At 44.5% G+C, this 5,571-nt stretch overlaps 1 non-coding gene across 1 annotated transcript; it reads left to right on the forward strand.

Moving 5' to 3' along the window:
* The first annotated feature begins 5,172 nt into the window (after window positions 1–5,172).
* On the forward strand, window positions 5,173–5,279 carry LOC138568626 (U6 spliceosomal RNA). Its single transcript, XR_011302945.1, has one exon. It is a non-coding gene; the product is annotated as a U6 spliceosomal RNA (small nuclear RNA).
* The last annotated feature ends 292 nt before the right edge of the window (window positions 5,280–5,571 follow it).

Genomic DNA, 5,571 nt, shown 5'->3' on the forward strand with positions numbered 1-5,571 from the left:
GGTATTATCACTTTTCCCCCTTGTTGTGCACTCCAGCGTAAACTGCTTTAAGGTGCTATTTGCAAACATCGCTCTGAACTACAGCTTTACTTGCTTCTAGGCCTTAATCTTTAATTGTGGCTGAGCAGTGTACTCCGGATTTGGCTGCTTTTAGTTGGTTGATTCTTTTTTGATTTCTGTAACTTTCAAACAGTCCCATTGTGAATTACCATTGTCGCAATGTGCTGCAGTGCAGGGAAACTTAAAAGTAATGGTAGGGAGAGGACGAGGGAGAGGGAGGGGGGTTGTGGGTGGTGGAAAGGAGGGAGGGAGGGAGGGAGAGAGGGAGGGAGGGAGGGAGGGAGGGAGGAGAGAGAGACAGAGAGAGAGAAAACAAAGAAAATATGGTATTCGGGGGCTATGTGTTTGCATGGAAAAGATTTTAGGCTTTTAATCAAGTGGAAAGGGGCTCTGTGGCTGGTATCTCAGCCTGTTGATGCTTTGTTGAGTTGCTTGGAACATGCAAGGAAGGAGACCTGAAGCACTCCCGACCAGGTTGCATGTCTCCAAGTTACTGAAATCCCACAGACCTCCTCCCTGTGCCACAAAGTTCTGGGCACTGAGCTCTGCAGTTGTTTCCCACAGGTCGCCAAGTGCCCCAGATTTACTTTCTCATAGTTGCTAGTTACTGCTACCCCACCTCGACCACTATATTTTCCCCAGATACTTGCTACTGTGGAGTAAGCAGGGCTAAGAGAGAGGGAGAGGGGGTGTGCCTATGCAAATCATCTGCCAGTATGCTTCCTGGGAGGTCATTCCATCTCACAAGCTGACACCTGGGCAGTGGCAGGTAATTTGGAGAACAGACATATTCGGACAGGCCACAGAGCAAAGGCTGGGCCGTTGATTGAGGATCCATTTAGCCATGTCTCCCTAAGTTACCGAGGTCCAGAAAAATTCCACCCTCAGCTCTTATAGAGAGGTCCTTGGCCGATCGTGGCCGATCAGGGCAGTGAAGGGTCAGGGGTGACAGCACACTGCCTCACTTTTTCACTGCTTTCTACAGCGGTAATGCCTTTGCAGAAGGGGCCTGTACAAGTGATGTTGTCCTGCGCTATGGGAAAGTGACATTTATCCACTGACATTAACCAAATTACTTGCGCTGTTCAACGCACATACATGCAGAGAAATAATTTTATATTTTTTGGGGAAGGTGTAGAGGGTTCTGCTGATGATTCTTTTAAGCTGTCTGCTACTCTTGTTTTTACATAGAGTCTTTCCTCCCCAGGAATGTTTTACGGCCTACTGTATGTCCCTCCCTTACAACGAAAAATCTGTTGAAAGCACAGAGGTACATAGGAATGGATCTGTTAAGAAATGAAACAAAAAGCCTGGAAAAATGTGGAAACGGGTAGGATTTGGACTTACAATTAACTAACAGTTAGATGTGCTATCCCTTGACCCACTGACCCCCTTTCCTTTTGTGTAATCCTTTTTTTCTCAGTAGGGTTTTCCAAAGTGGATTTCATATAAAAGATCCTAGACCTGCATTCTGTGGCACACATGCCTCATATCCCGTTGCCCTTGATAAACTCACTTCATCTCTCACCAATATAAGCTGTAAAAGATTTTCAGGGCTTAGCCAAGCAAACTAGACGCGGGTCGAAGGTTGAGCAATCCTTTAATCAGCAGCAAAGTTAACATTGAAATCAGCCTCAGAATCTCTTAAAGGATGGTCCAATATCTGTTGCTGGCAGCGCGCAATGGGGCAGCCTGGGTGCTGACACCTTAAGCCATCTCCTGTTCTTGCCTTGTCCTTGATCCAGCCATGGGCCCACATACACTCAGAGGTACAGAGTGTTTCTCATGTCTATGGGTCTTCTGTGATGCTCTTACGCTTGCATCACACAGCCATCGTGATGGGGAGGGGGTGTCGATTTGCAAGCACCCTTGAGCATGAATCTTTTTATCTTTAAATATAATTGGCATTAAACCAAACCCTTTAGGACCAGATCAATACAGCAGCAAAGAATGCTGATGAATTGCTGTTTGCCGCTTAATCCCATAACATCCGACTTCTAAATGGGGTTTGGTCAAATGTTTGCCATAACAAATGTCCTTATGTCAAAGAGCAGAAAGTCCAGAGGTCCTAATCAATGGTTTGGTTGGCTCTCCCTTTGCGCTTGCCTTAAGGCGTCAGCACCAGAGGCTGCCCGATTGCGCCCTGCAAGCAACCAGTGTTGGCCCATCCTTTAAGAGATTCTGAGGCTGATTTCAATGTTATTTTTGCTGCTGATTTAAGGATTGCTCAACCTTCAGCCCACGTTTAGTTTCCTTGGCTATGCCCTTGACATCTTTTACAGCTTGTATTGGTGGGAGATGATGTGAGTTTATCAAGAGCAACGGGATATGAGGCATGTGGGCCATAAAAAACAGGTCTAGGATCATTTTTATAAGAAAGTCTCTTTAAGTAGGGAACTTTGGACAACCCTGCTGAGAGCGAAAGGATTACACAAAAGGTAGGGGTGTCAGTGGGTCAAGGGATAGCACATCTGACTGTGAATCAGTTTATTGTAAGTCCAAATCCTACCTGTTTCAACATGTTTCCAGGCTTTTTGTTTCATTTCTTAACTGAACTTAACTTCCTATGTACCTCAGCAAAACATGTACTAATATTGGAATGAAAATGGGAAAATTGAATTGGCCCCTGCTTCAAAGGATGACACGCACATTCGTAAAGCATTCACTATTTTTGGCACACGACAGGACAGAAACTTTCTTAATCTGCAAGTCTTTATTTTTTAATACATCTTTTTTAATGAAGATTGAAATTGTATGTTCATACATATTACACGACAACACAATACATTTTGCGCCAAATTCAACACTAATGCCTCGGGAGCCGTTTACTTGTGAGTCCTATTGACTGAATGAACAGCCCCACCACCTTCAATTTCTTGACTTGTACTTTTAGAAGTGGCACGCTGCTTTTGTTTTTTTATCCCATTCTACCAAACTCGGTATTATCACTTTTCCCCCTTGTTGTGCACTCCAGCGTAAACTGCTTTAAGGTGCTATTTGCAAACATCGCTCTGAACTACAGCTTTACTTGCTTCTAGGCCTTAATCTTTAATTGTGGCTGAGCAGTGTACTCCGGATTTGGCTGCTTTTAGTTGGTTGATTCTTTTTTGATTTCTGTAACTTTCAAACAGTCCCATTGTGAATTACCATTGTCGCAATGTGCTGCAGTGCAGGGAAACTTAAAAGTAATGGTAGGGAGAGGACGAGGGAGAGGGAGGGGGGTTGTGGGTGGTGGAAAGGAGGGAGGGAGGGAGGGAGAGAGGGAGGGAGGGAGGGAGGGAGGGAGGAGAGAGAGACAGAGAGAGAGAAAACAAAGAAAATATGGTATTCGGGGGCTATGTGTTTGCATGGAAAAGATTTTAGGCTTTTAATCAAGTGGAAAGGGGCTCTGTGGCTGGTATCTCAGCCTGTTGATGCTTTGTTGAGTTGCTTGGAACATGCAAGGAAGGAGACCTGAAGCACTCCCGACCAGGTTGCATGTCTCCAAGTTACTGAAATCCCACAGACCTCCTCCCTGTGCCACAAAGTTCTGGGCACTGAGCTCTGCAGTTGTTTCCCACAGGTCGCCAAGTGCCCCAGATTTACTTTCTCATAGTTGCTAGTTACTGCTACCCCACCTCGACCACTATATTTTCCCCAGATACTTGCTACTGTGGAGTAAGCAGGGCTAAGAGAGAGGGAGAGGGGGTGTGCCTATGCAAATCATCTGCCAGTATGCTTCCTGGGAGGTCATTCCATCTCACAAGCTGACACCTGGGCAGTGGCAGGTAATTTGGAGAACAGACATATTCGGACAGGCCACAGAGCAAAGGCTGGGCCGTTGATTGAGGATCCATTTAGCCATGTCTCCCTAAGTTACCGAGGTCCAGAAAAATTCCACCCTCAGCTCTTATAGAGAGGTCCTTGGCCGATCGTGGCCGATCAGGGCAGTGAAGGGTCAGGGGTGACTGCACACTGCCTCACTTTTTCACTGCTTTCTACAGCGGTAATGCCTTTGCAGAAGGGGCCTGTACAAGTGATGTTGTCCTGCGCTATGGGAAAGTGACATTTATCCACTGACATTAACCAAATTACTTGCGCTGTTCAACGCACATACATGCAGAGAAATAATTTTATATTTTTTGGGGAAGGTGTAGAGGGTTCTGCTGATGATTCTTTTAAGCTGTCTGCTACTCTTGCTTTTACATAGTCTTTCCTGCCCAGGAATGTTTTACGGCCTACTGTATGTCCCTCCCTTACAACGAAAAATCTGTTGAAAGCACAGAGGTACATAGGAATGGATCTGTTAAAAAATGAAACAGAAAGCCAGGAACATGTCGAAACTGGTAGTGTTTGGATTTAGCACATTTGACTGTGAGTCAGTTTATTGTATCAGTTGACCCACTGACCCCCTTACCTCCTGTGTAATACTTTTGCTCTCGGTAGGGTTGTCCAAAGTTCCCTTCTTAAGTGGCTTTCTTATAAAAAATACTAGACCTGCTTTTTGTGGCACACAAGCCTCATATCCCGTTGCAGTTGATAAACTCACATCATCTCCCACCAGTACAAGCTGTAAAGGAATTCCAGGGCTTATCCAAACAAACTAGACGTGGGTCAAGGTTGAGCAATCCTTAAATCAGCAGCAAAGTTAAAATTGAAATCAGCCTCAGAATCTTTTAAAGGACGGTCCAACATCTGTTGCTTACAGGGCTCAATCGGACACCCTCTGGTGCTGACGCCTTACCCACCTCCTGTTCTTGCCTTGTCCTTGATACAGCCATGGGCCCACATACACTCAGAGGTACAGAGTTTTTCTCATGTCTATGGGTCTATTGTGATGCTCTCAGGCTTGCATCACCCAGCCATTGTGATGGGGAGGGGGTGTCATTTTGCAAGCACCCTGGAGCATTAATCTTTCTATCTTTAAATATAATTGGCATTAAACTAAAACCCTTAAGGACCAGATCAATACAGCAGCAACGAATGCTTATTCATTGTTGTTTGCCTCTTCATTTCATACCACCCGATATCTAAATGGTGTTTGGACTTTCTGCCCTCTGACATAAGGACATTTGGAATGGCAAACCTTTGACCTGAGATCCTAATGAATGGTTTGATTGACTCTCCCTTTGCGCTTGCTTCTGCAACACATGTACTAATATTGGAATGATAATGGGAAAATTAAATTGGCCCCTGCTCTAAAGGATGACACGCACATTCGTAAAGCATTCACTATTTTTGGCACATGACAGGACAGAAACTTTCTTAATTTGCAAGTCTTTATTTTTTAATAGATCTTTTTTAATGAAGATTGAAATTGTATGTTCATTCATATTACACGACAACACAATACATTTTGCGCCAAATTCAACACTAATGCCTCAGGAGCCTTTTACTTGTGAATCCTCTTGACTGAATGAACAGCCACGTCCCCTTGAATTTCTTGACTTGTACTTTTAGAAGTGGCATGCTTCTTTTGTTTTTTTTATTCCATTCTACCAAACTCAGTATTATCACTTTCCCCCTTGTTCT

This window comes from Ambystoma mexicanum, chromosome 2p (assembly GCF_040938575.1).
Source record: "Ambystoma mexicanum isolate Mex_15411 chromosome 2p, UKY_AmexF1_1, whole genome shotgun sequence".
In the NCBI taxonomy this organism is placed as follows: Eukaryota; Metazoa; Chordata; class Amphibia; order Caudata; family Ambystomatidae; genus Ambystoma; species Ambystoma mexicanum.